Below are 12,030 nucleotides of genomic sequence, written 5' to 3' on the forward strand. Positions count from 1 at the left end.
TTCGAAATTAAAAAAAAGTCTGCTTATTTATTGCCATTAAGGCGGAACAAAGTTCGCCGGGTCAGCTAGTAAGGGATAGAAAATAGCGAGTTTTTTCTTTAAAAAACTTAGGGTGGGTTGCACCATCTTACTTTAACTTTGACAAACGTCAAAAATCTGTCAAACTCCATACAAAAAGCACCGGTTATCGTCATAGTTACCGTTAAATTTAGGTGGTGCAACTCAGCCTTAATGTTAAATAATCCACGGAAATGAAATTTTTTATGGACTTGTTGAATTCACCCGTGTATAAAATAATTTAATTAAAAAAATTAAAAATAATGAGTAGGAACATTCCATTAACTTTCAACAGCCTGAATTTATTATAATCAATCACTGATACAATGTTTTCATGCTACAAATAGTTTTAAGTACTACAATTAAAATATTTTACGTATTATTTTCTAAAAAGCAATATAGTACCTGGGTCTACCTATATTTTTTTCTTCTCGAACATAGCCATCTACATTTTTAGAACGACGTTACAAAATAAACATTAACAAAACATGACAAAAAAAGTTTGCATTTCCACATTATTGTAACCAACATTTTCCGGAAAACACAGCTGAAAGGACAATGTAGTACCAACACCCTTCGCTAGATGGCACTACTCGTTCTGAATATCAACTCGCGAGACATAATTTCACTTTCACCCGTGCCCTTGAAATGGCTCTATGGGCAATCCAGCTTAGTTTTGTGGGCAGACGACTGCATCCCATTCTTTGAAGGAACGGTTTTTCGCGGTACGGTTTGCAAAAAAAATTATGCTGGAAACTGATTGTAGGAATACTTTTATTAAACAAGTTGTAATTAAAATGGACCCTGTTTTTACTGGTCCAGTTTAATGACAAACCTGAATCCCAAATTCGAACGGATCGGATTTTTGTGAGACATTGCAAATGGGATATTAGTGTGAATGTTTAGTATTCAAATATCTATACTGCTAAACGGGATCCTGCAAAAAACAGTACCCTGCATAAACGGAATGCCTCTATGGGAAAGTGCCCTAAGGTATAGAGGCAGGCCCTAAAAGGTCCTCAAAATGGTGTTGTTATGGAGATTATCTGTTTCCTTTACTCACAATTTTTTTTCTTTTTTTTTAAAGATTATTAGCAAAGAAGACCGGTCATCTGTGACCCAGGCCCGACAGAAAAAAGACATACCTCAGTTTTTTTGTCATGTCTTAATTAGTTAAATTATATATTTTTTATATTCGGAATCTATGTAGGTATTACATCAAAATATTACCCTTTGTTTTTGTTCAGGCGTTATACAAAAACTAATACAAAATGCCTATTTATCACCAAAAATGGTAAATGTATGTACCTAAATGTCTATTACAGCTGCTATGGAATGTATTTAGGTGACCTGGAGATACAGCCGGATTATACAGGGTGGAAACGATAAGTGATCTCACTCGATTATTTCTAAACTATACAAGATATCGAAAAACTAGTTACTGATTCTGAAAGTGCTTCACGAGTTCTTTCAAATGGTACCAATAATAGGTTACAGATTATGGAAGCTGGTAACATTGAATTTTTGGATTTTGTAACTTCTCGTTTCCACCCTGTATAATCCGGCTGTTTCTCCAGGTCACCTAGATACATTCCATAGCAGCTGTAATAGACATTTAGGTACATACATTTACCAATTTTGGTGATAAATAGGCATTTTGCATTAGTTTTTGTATAACGCCTGAACAAAAACAAAGGGTAATATTTTGGTGTTATACATAGATTTCGAATATAAAAAATATATAATTTAACTAATTAAGACATGACAAAAAAATTGAGGTAGGTGTCTCGTTTCTGTCGGGTCTGGGTTTTTTTTGTATGGGGCGTGACCGTTCTTCTTTGTAGTGCACAAATTACTAAGTCCCGTTAGCCCCTCGTGTTAAGCTAAATAAGCTTGTGTTACGAGTGGGCTCACCACAATAGTCGAGCGGCGGTGGGATTCGAACCCGCGTTCCTCGGATCTCGAGTCGGCCAGTCCGACCACTTCACCGTTGGGCTACTCTGGATTAAAATAATATTTCCATACTAAATGACAATTTATGCCAGAGTTCAACTAGGGTGTAACTATTATTAATAAGGGGGATTTTCTTAACCTGTAGTTTGAATTTGTGAATGGTGAGTGAGAGTGAAGCGGAATTTGGAAGATAATTTTGAGCGCTACAAATCAATGCTGTCGCATCACAATTTCATACTAACTTTCGAACACTTTAAATTGAAGAATCCTGTATAAAAGGTAGCAACTCAGAAACCACGGAATGAAATAAAACAAGCACCGAACAGTAAAAGTCGGGGCTTGGCTCAAAGTTTCAAGCAGTGATAAAGTAAGGAAACGACGAATATAGCCCAGTAGTTCGCTAAGTAAAGTTTAGCCAATATTTCTTCCGAGATAGTTCTGAAATGGAAGGTAGTGCAAATTAAAATCACATTGCTTTATTATTGTGGGCTCAAGAGCCGAGGCTTCTGCGGGCTGCCGGGAAGAGGCGATTGAAACGTCGTAAGTCATTTATTTTTGCAATTTAGACTTAAAGAGCTCCTTTAACAATAAGAACTGGTGAACGCCAGACCTACGTTATTTTATAAAAGCTGAAAATTTGTCAGCGTATGCTCCTAACATAGGTAAGACCGTTGATGCATCATACGCGCGATGAGCTAGTCTATACTAATATTTTAAAGAGGTAAAGTTTGTGTTTGTATATTTGTTAAATTGTAAGGGGTAATTTCGGGATCTATTGAACCGATTTTAATAATTCTTTCACCAATAGAAAGCCACATTATTGCTGCATAGGTTATACAGGGTGATTGGAACTGAACCCGCCATAGCTAATACGCGTATAGAGGAGGTCATTTGCTAATTATTGAACCTTACTTTCTATGGCTAAAGTTTTATAGTTTAGGAGATATGTAAATTTTTATACTTTTTTCAGATTTTTTCGAAATTTGACCTAAAAACTGCTTCAATTTTTTTTCTCGCGTGATTTTAACAGTTTTTTATTTGATATTAATATCGAATAAACCTTTAGTCAAATAAAATAAATTTCAGATCCAGATATTGACATAATATGTAAATAATGACATGGGTTCAGTTCCAGTCACCCTGTATAAAAAAATGAAAAATTCCACGCGGGCGTTGCCGTGGGCGGAAAGCTAGTATGGTATTAAAGTATGATATCAAATAGGCAAGTCTAATAGTGTAATATCTATTTTTCTGACTCTGTAGAGACTGAAATACGTTGGGATGTTGGGATTCCTGAAATATGGGACTTTTGGAAGTTAATTTTTATTTCCAATATTGAATCGACCTGGGTCGGAGGCTCCGAGAGTTCTTATTGAACTTTATTTTAAAACTACAGTCGGTAGGATTCTACCAACAGATGTATTTGTTATTAGTGCACACTTAGCGCGCGTATAAACAGTGCAAAGGCGCGGCGACGGCGCGGCGGCGGCGCGGTACCGGCGCGTCGTGTGCAGGAGCGCTTAGTCTTCATAATTTCAGCCATAGGACGTCCACTGCTGAACATACGCCTCTCCCAATGCTTTCCATGTTGATCGATTGGTAGCGGCTTGCAGCACACTTAATAGGTATATTTTCAATTTTGTGTCTTTTGTGTGTGGAAGGAATTTTGAGAATTAAACTCTTTTTTTTTTGGAGGAGGACTGAAATAAATGAATAAATGAAAATTCCGTTCAGTAAAATTCGTGCATACAAGATCTGTGGTCCCATTTTAACATAATAAACAATAAAATAAAAAAAATCACAACGGAAATATTTCAAAAGAGAAAATCCAGCTTTAAAATATTACAAAAAATTATTGCAAGTGGCACAAGCAGCAATTATAAAACATTTTATTTTACAATTTCAATAGGTTTTAATCAAAATCGTTTGCAGTAGCTTAAAGAATAATAGACCTTGTTTTTCACTACTGCTAAGTGTTTTTGCAGACGGCTCTTTTGTTTTGTTCCTTTTATGAAAACGTCGAGACGCCTTTTAATTGAGCTAGTCGTGCTCGTGTTAGATAATAGTCAAATAGGTGTTGCATAAAATAAAAAATAGCTCTATTTTAAACATTTTTGTGTAGAGTCACACAAAAATGTTTATTTCTTATGTGCCCGTCAAAACTGAATTTTTTGACAAAAACTAAAATTCGTTAATTTTTTTTTAAGTTTCTTGCTCATTATTTTTCATTTTTGTCTTTTTTTAATGACACATATCTTCGTCGAACTTATCTGTAAAACGAGCCCATAAGAAATACAAACAATTTTTATGTAGAGTCACATACAAAATAAATTTAAAAAACTAAGCCCCCCCCCCCCATTCCAAGAGGAGGGGGGTGGGCCCTTTTATTTATGGGGGCATTTTTGTCGATAAAATTGACATAATAACATCGCCTAAAATTTCGCTAGGCATATCCCAAACACTGTATCGCTTAAAGACTTCCTCGATATAATAACATAAGCTATCTAACACAAAAATATTTTTCTAAATCGGACCAAGTGCATGTAATTTGGTGCCAAATAAACATTTTTTCTTTCTTTCTTTCAATAGTTCCCGAGATTAGCGCTTCTTTATTAATAAGTAGGTACAGATTAAATACGCAAACCTATCTGCACTTAATATTATTATGTTGCCTCAGTGATCCATCACTGTATCACTCTAATATACTATAACAAATCACTATAATACGCTGTGTGACAGTTCTGAAACTGTAACCTTGTTGTTGGTTTTGTCTAGACAGGTAACATGTTATGCCTGTTAGTAGGCTGTATACATCGGACTAATGTCTCCCAATTTGATTTATATTTTACAAAAAGGATCAATATTCATTCATGAAAACTATTTTCCAGGAGTCTTTACCTTACTAATAGGATTTTATGCCTCTGGTCAGGCAGAAATCATGTCGTACAAGCTGAATTTGACCCACTTTCGGAGTCCAATTGAGCTGAAATATTTCGTTCATTGAATAGAAAGGAATAGAATTACGTTTATTTTGCTGCCACATGAATACACATACATACATAAGACAAACAGTCACATTACAGAATCAGTCAAAATAATTAATAATCAAGAATAATTAAAATAAATCGGATAAGTTACTTAGGCGGCGTTGCAGCAGCAAAAACGTCCCTGTCTCAGCTTGTGTCAAGTGCATACCACATGACGCTGATTTTCAGACGGCCGTGCCGCGCAGTGGATAATGAGCACATATTTTGATTATTTTGTGTGTGTAAATTCCTAATGCGACCCTGAGTTTCGAACTCAGCGCAAAAGTTGGCATCTCACTAGGTATATCTCTATTAAAACTCATAAAACTAATTTATTTCTGTAAATAGGCTTAAAAAAAGCACTTTTACACGTCCCAGTATTAACCCTGCTTCAGGACAACAAATGGGCCAGTGCTGAGTAGAAGCAGCGCAAGAAACTCAGTCACTATTAATCAAACCATACTTGCGCGGGCCACTTAAAATTATTTCGCGGGCCACACTGTGGCTCGGGGTTGAGCAGCCTTAGGGTTAAGCTATGGGGTTAAACTTTCACTTCAGTGGCTGATAAAGGTACACGTCTAACTCAATAAGGAGAGTTCTGTTGACTGCGCGTCCGAGTGAGACAGCGAGCGGATCGCAATTGCATCTCATCTGATCACCTGTTTGCACTTGTCCACTTGTTTCCTCGTTGCCTATTGCAGTTTAATATGTCACCGTAAAATTGTGAATTCCGTCAGATTATAATCTGACGTATGTAGTTAGATTACAACACAGAATAATAATAAGTACTACGTACAAAAGGTTTTCTTCGCGAAGCTATTTAAAAAAATGTATGCTCAATGTCGTTAACAATATGGTGTAATTTAGCTTGTCTCAAGAGTCGAGCACCATTTTGTTGATAAACGTCAGTGATCGGTACTGCGCCGAAGCCATAGGGCTGACTTCGGTAAATGATGTGTGACGTGAGATGCCAAACTGCGGAGGAAATACATGAATGAGCATGAATATATTTTGTGTTTCTATTATTATTCAGGAAGTTAAAATACTGCACAGTATTAATTATACCACCGTTTTTATATACATAGTTTATTGTCTTTACAATGCAAATGGGTGAAGAATACACGTGCGTGCGTCAATGCTCGCTCGTGATTGTCCTGTCGATTAGATATCTCAGGAGGTGTTGTCGCGCGTGTTTTGTTTTCGATGCAAACTCGTGGAGATGAACAGGCCTGATTACAATTTAACATATCCAAACCCACTGTTTGTTGCTTACAGTCTCACGCGTCATTTTATAAACTGACGGAGTTCACAATTTGACTTTGACATAATAGATCAACCCCTGTCCAGCACTCATAAGTGTGGGGATAAATAGAGCCTTGTAAACCTAGGTTCAAACAACAGATGTTAATTATATAAAACTAGCGACCCACCCCTGCTTCGCACAGGTACAATGTATTATACTTAAAAACCTTCCTTTTGACTCATTCTATCTATTAAAAAACGCATTAAAATCAGTTGCGTATTTTTAAATATCTAAGCTACTTTGTTTTATAATATGTAGTGATATAGAAAAAATATATAAGAGAATAAATCCTCTTTAGTTGTTTTTTGTCTTATAAATATTATATTTTTTATGTTAAAGTTAATGTCATATTTTTATCTTAAAGTTAATCCACAAACTTTCAGCTATCAGTGGCAACACTAACATAAAATATCCAAATACGTTTTCTCCTCCCTGCAGTTGTGAAGCAGCGGCATGCATAATATAACGCGAGACATTCTAATAACAACTTGAATGCGATTCGCATTACGAAGGAACGACATTATCAAAATGTAATACGAACTCTACGCCTGAACGTGTTAGCCAATATAGGCCACACCCCTCTGCCTCAGTTTATAGCGAGCGGCTACAGGCGTCCGCAAATCGAATGTATTTCCTGCTATTCTACACTAGTAGTTATAAGGCTGAAAATAGCGTGTTGTTTTACTGGTGCAGACTGTACCCGATGTTAGGATAGAGACCGATGTAACTCCAGGCTCCGGCCGTTTATAATGCATCACAATTCGAGCCGCACCTACGGTAGTGGTGTGACCGTTCACACCTGGAATCGGACGAAATCGATTAATACTCGTATGTACGATTGCATTATTGTTTAAATCTTCGCAACGCTCATACGGGGCGTTATGTGAGACTTTTCACTTTTAACGCCTATGTATTTTATACATGAAATCATTTGAATAACGGTCATTAATCGATCTTTGATTTAAACTTGATAGCATGGTCATAATGTTTTGTTGCATCTTGTTGATCATCAGTTAGATCTTTTAGTACGGTTCAGAAATATAACATAATAACAATCATTCTACCTATTTCTATTGTCAAACTACATTTTAGTGGAGCAGAGCAAAATATGGACAGACTTCAAAGAAGAACAAGTAGACAACTTTGTCCTTGGAATACAGTAAGTGCCAAATCTTGGCTGAATCTGAAAAATATTCGTAAATATCCTTTACGTCTGCAAACTCGATATCAATTCGATTCGGGAATCGATTTAGATATTACGTCATACGATACTGAAGCACTCCGCACATCACTACTGTAATAACACGAGAAATTGTTACTGTATAACCTAGATTTAGAGTAGGCGCACACCGTTGATTTTTCGTCGGCCGATAGTTTAGTCGGGCAGTTGATCAAATCCCACCACCACCCATGGCCATACCAACCTCGCGGTTATTGTGGCCGAATCTTGAGAGATGCGCGCGGAATTGCGGCTGCCTACGGCAGATTGCACTCCACCGCGCGCAATTCTTGACTCTCTACAAGTTCTTTAATCTTTGGCAGTTGATCAGTATGGGCATGTATGGGAGTGCGCACACTACGCCGATTCGATTTGGCCGATTCTTCATACAAATTAAAATCGGGCACAACTATCGGCCAACTAAAAATCAACGGTGTGCGCCTACTCTTAAGGTTGAAAATGAGACCGTGGTGATAATGAATGACCTTGTACACTTTGAAGGTAGATGTAGATTGTAGAGCGCGCCAGTAGAAAGAGACGGATGCAATTGGAGTAGGATGAAAGCTTTTGGTTGGAGCATTCGTAGCGAGCGTTGTTAGCAATGCATATTATTTCGCGAACCGAATATTTTAGTGATTTCAAACACATAGATAAACTTGACCGCTAAGGCGACAATGTCCCAACGGTTTTGTATCGGATTACCGGATCGGATATTTAAAAGGTTATGTTATTTTGTGGTGGCCATTTCTAATCATCATCATCATTTCAGCTATAGGACGTCCACTGCTGAACATAGGCCTCCCCCAATGCTTTCCATGTTGATCGATTGGTAGCGGCCTGCGTCCAGCGCTTCCCTGCCGCCTTTATGATGTTGTCTGTCGACCTTGTGGGTGGACTTCCCACGCTCCCATTTCTAATACAAGAATTATATTTAGCTTACCCTAGAGATAATTACGCGAGAGTTGACAATTAGCTTTTGTAATAAAAAATAAGAATAACAACGTGCTCGCGTCACAAACGCTCGCTCGCGAATGCTTGCAAAGCGAATGCTCGACCAACCTGTCCACAAGCCTGCCAATCTGCTTCGGCTTTGGCTCCGCATGATTTCAATTTCGGCTAATGTATTTCGCACTTGACTCGACTCGTTTGATCGGTGCCAGTTTGCATATATAGCAGTATTTGCATAAATTAATAATAATGAGCTTTTCTCTACAATACTAATTTATTGCTACGCTCTCAATGGAGTTGTGACGTTAAGTTAAGCTCGATCATGAATAATACGGGCCATGCGATTGAAGTGTTTAAAAATTAAATAGGCGTTTGTCTCAGGATAAAAGTTTCTTATTGTTTGTTTCTACTTGGTAAAAGAGCTTTCAGCATCGATTTAGAGGCTCTATTGACATCTTAAAAACAAATGTAGCTTGTTATATGTTACAGTGTGTTTGGGATAGGGCTAGCGATAACAACCCACTTGTTACTAGCGTTCTTTTAAAAGGCGCACCACTTTTACATAAATATTTTTACTAATGTGGGTAGTGTAAACAATTTTTATGTGCAACATTTGAAAGATGAGTCGTGTCGCAGTACTGTCCAAGTCTTATAAGTACACTGACGTAAATAACTATAAAGTTTTGGAGCGATTGTTTTGAGATATATTTATCATGACTGATTTAAGGTAAGTGATAAAAAAGTGAATTCCGTAAGAAGTGGGGGCGATGTTGTGATGTCAATTTTATCGACAAAAATGCCACCCTGACAAACCTACCCCCGCAAAATTTTTTAAATTTATTTTTTATGTGACTACATAAAAATTGTTTGTATTTCTTATGTGTCACAGCAGGCATGCATGCTACTTTTTTTAGCATCGGCGATAGGCGATCTTGCGACTGAATTAAAGCAGCAGCATCGCGACGACTACATGCGTTGGGAATCGCGCGTTTTAGCGACTGCGCAACTCTGTCGCGACGATAAGCTTAAAGAAATTAAACAAAATAGGCGTCTAGTTGCTGCGTCTAGTCGCCGCGTTTGGCGTTTTTAAGTCTGCGGTGTAGAATGTGTTGTCTGCTTCAGCTCCTATAAAACTGCTAAATCGCAATCGCCGATGCTATAAATAGCATGTGTGTTGTGGCTATTAAGTATTCTGCAAAATAAAGACCATTAGGAAGTCTGTTGTACTAACCACGGCCACCACAGTACAGATGAGAAACTGGAAGTTTCCAACTTCGAAGAAACCCCGAACGAAATAAGGGTGCGCGTAAGCCGAGAACATGCGACGCAACGATGAGTAATTGTGTCGCGATTTGTACCATATATCGTGGGCATAAGGTATGACTTTTAAGTCGAGGGTGCCATGGTCATGTAGATTAATTCCCCTAAGAAGTCCGGGTCAGGTTTCAGTAAAAGTGCCACATCTTTATTGAAACTACAGTGATAGGGATCCCCCCATCATCTCATGTATCTTTTCCATTATTCCATTAATTGAATATCATTTAATGCTTGACATTACGATTTTATTGATGTGAGTGAGCTATATAAGCCTATGTTAAAGCTTCAACCATACCGTGCAGATCGCCATCGCCGGCGCGATTATAGGCCAATGACAGGTCGCACCAACTGTCATGGGTCGCGCGACCTGTCTGCGTTGATGTGGTTGAAGCTTAAGAGTGTGTTCAACACGTAATGGACCAGCGGCGACGGGGTTCCGACCTTCGTTCCTCGTCAGATCTCGATTCGGCCAATCCGACACCGACACCATTGGACTATGTCATAAGTCTACACGAAAGACAGTAGAGATATTATTCTAATTGGAAACTCGCTAGTTTGTCTGGAAGAGAGCTTTATACCGATAAGACCACCTGGATTTCTTTCCTCTGCTCTATGTATTCCTTTTTTTTAAGATTATTAGCAATTTGTATTGCACAAATTACTAATAGTCCCGTTAGCCCCTCGTGTTAAGCTAAATAAGCTTCTGTTACGAGTGGGCTCACCACAATAGTAGAGCGGCGCGGTGGGATTCGAACCCGCGTTCCTCGGGTATCGTGTCGGACAGTTCGACCCACCCATTCACCGTTCGGCTATCGTGGCTATCTTTCCTTCTTGTTTTCTGTGTGTGTAAAGAGTGAAAGTGCTTTATTTATTGGTATTGTGTCACCATCTCAGCATACGCGTACCCTAAACTGAACTAAACGGAGTTGCTAAGACTTAGGCCGAGTTGCACCATCTTACTTTAACTTTGACAAACGTTAGAAATCTGTCAAACTCCATACAAAAAGCACCGGTTATTGTTATTGTTACGGTTAAAATAAGGTGGTGCAACTCAGCCTTAACCATTGAATTTCGGTGTCGTGGCAAAGTGCAGCGGTACGCTTTGAGTCTCGAGTTCCAATCTCGATGGGTCTGGGAATTCAAATCAAATCAAATAAAGTAAAACATAGTTGACGGAATACAAGTGGTACATAATAGTGATTAGAGCTCTATCATGCTAAACATTTTTATTGCAAAATCTCTTGTTGCATCTCAAACTAAATTGTAAAATAAATGACTTGAATAATTTCCCGCCTTAGGCAGTTCGAATTTTTCAAGTTATTTATAATTTACACATATAAATAGTTAAAATAACTCTCAATAATGCTAATTTTTGTAAGCTACATATAAGCTTAATTTATACAATCACTTGAAACAACAATGAATACCAATTTCCGCTTTTGCGGTAACTTATTCGTAGGTATACGCTGTCGTAAAATGATTAGAGTATTTTTTGTGCATAAAAATTTGTGTAAACCTTAGTCAAATGTCATCAAGTTTTACTTCTACAGATATCTACCAAGTATTAAAGCCAATACCAACGTGGAACGTGCCAAAGTGAGTCGCGATAAACCAAACATGGCCGGAACGCTCACCCATATTTCACAGCAGCCGATTTTATAATATGGGGTCAGTGGTCAGTTGGTCAGTGCTATAAAATAAGGGGCCGTTACACAACTTGCTGATAAGTCCCTGATAGTTTATCAGGAACTTATCTGACAGATACAGTACCACTAATAAATATGTAGTTTATTAATAAGTAGTTTTCTCGGCTTTGGATAGAAATATCTGGTAGATAAAGTCACTAGTAAATACCTTTAATTAGATTACATTATAAGTAAGCGCCAGAAAGCTATTTTTTATTAGGGTACTTCCTGATAAAGTCCCTGATAACCTATCACATGCTTATCTCTCAGATAAATCTCATCTTTCGGTTCCACAGCTCTCGAATAAAAATATTTATGCATTTGGCAGCGCAGGACCGTTCATTGTGAAAATCCTTAGGGAGGCCTTTGTCCAGCAGTGGACATCATTTGGCTGAAACAATCGAAAAAGAAATATTGAAATTTTGTGTTTTATCTACACAAGATTTTACACATTTTTTGTTCATAAACTATCCAGTATGCAGTCAAAGTATTTACTTTGTTGGAGGTTTATTTTTTATGAAC

This window comes from Ostrinia nubilalis, chromosome Z (genome assembly GCF_963855985.1).
Source record: "Ostrinia nubilalis chromosome Z, ilOstNubi1.1, whole genome shotgun sequence".
Classification (NCBI taxonomy): domain Eukaryota; kingdom Metazoa; phylum Arthropoda; class Insecta; order Lepidoptera; family Crambidae; genus Ostrinia; species Ostrinia nubilalis.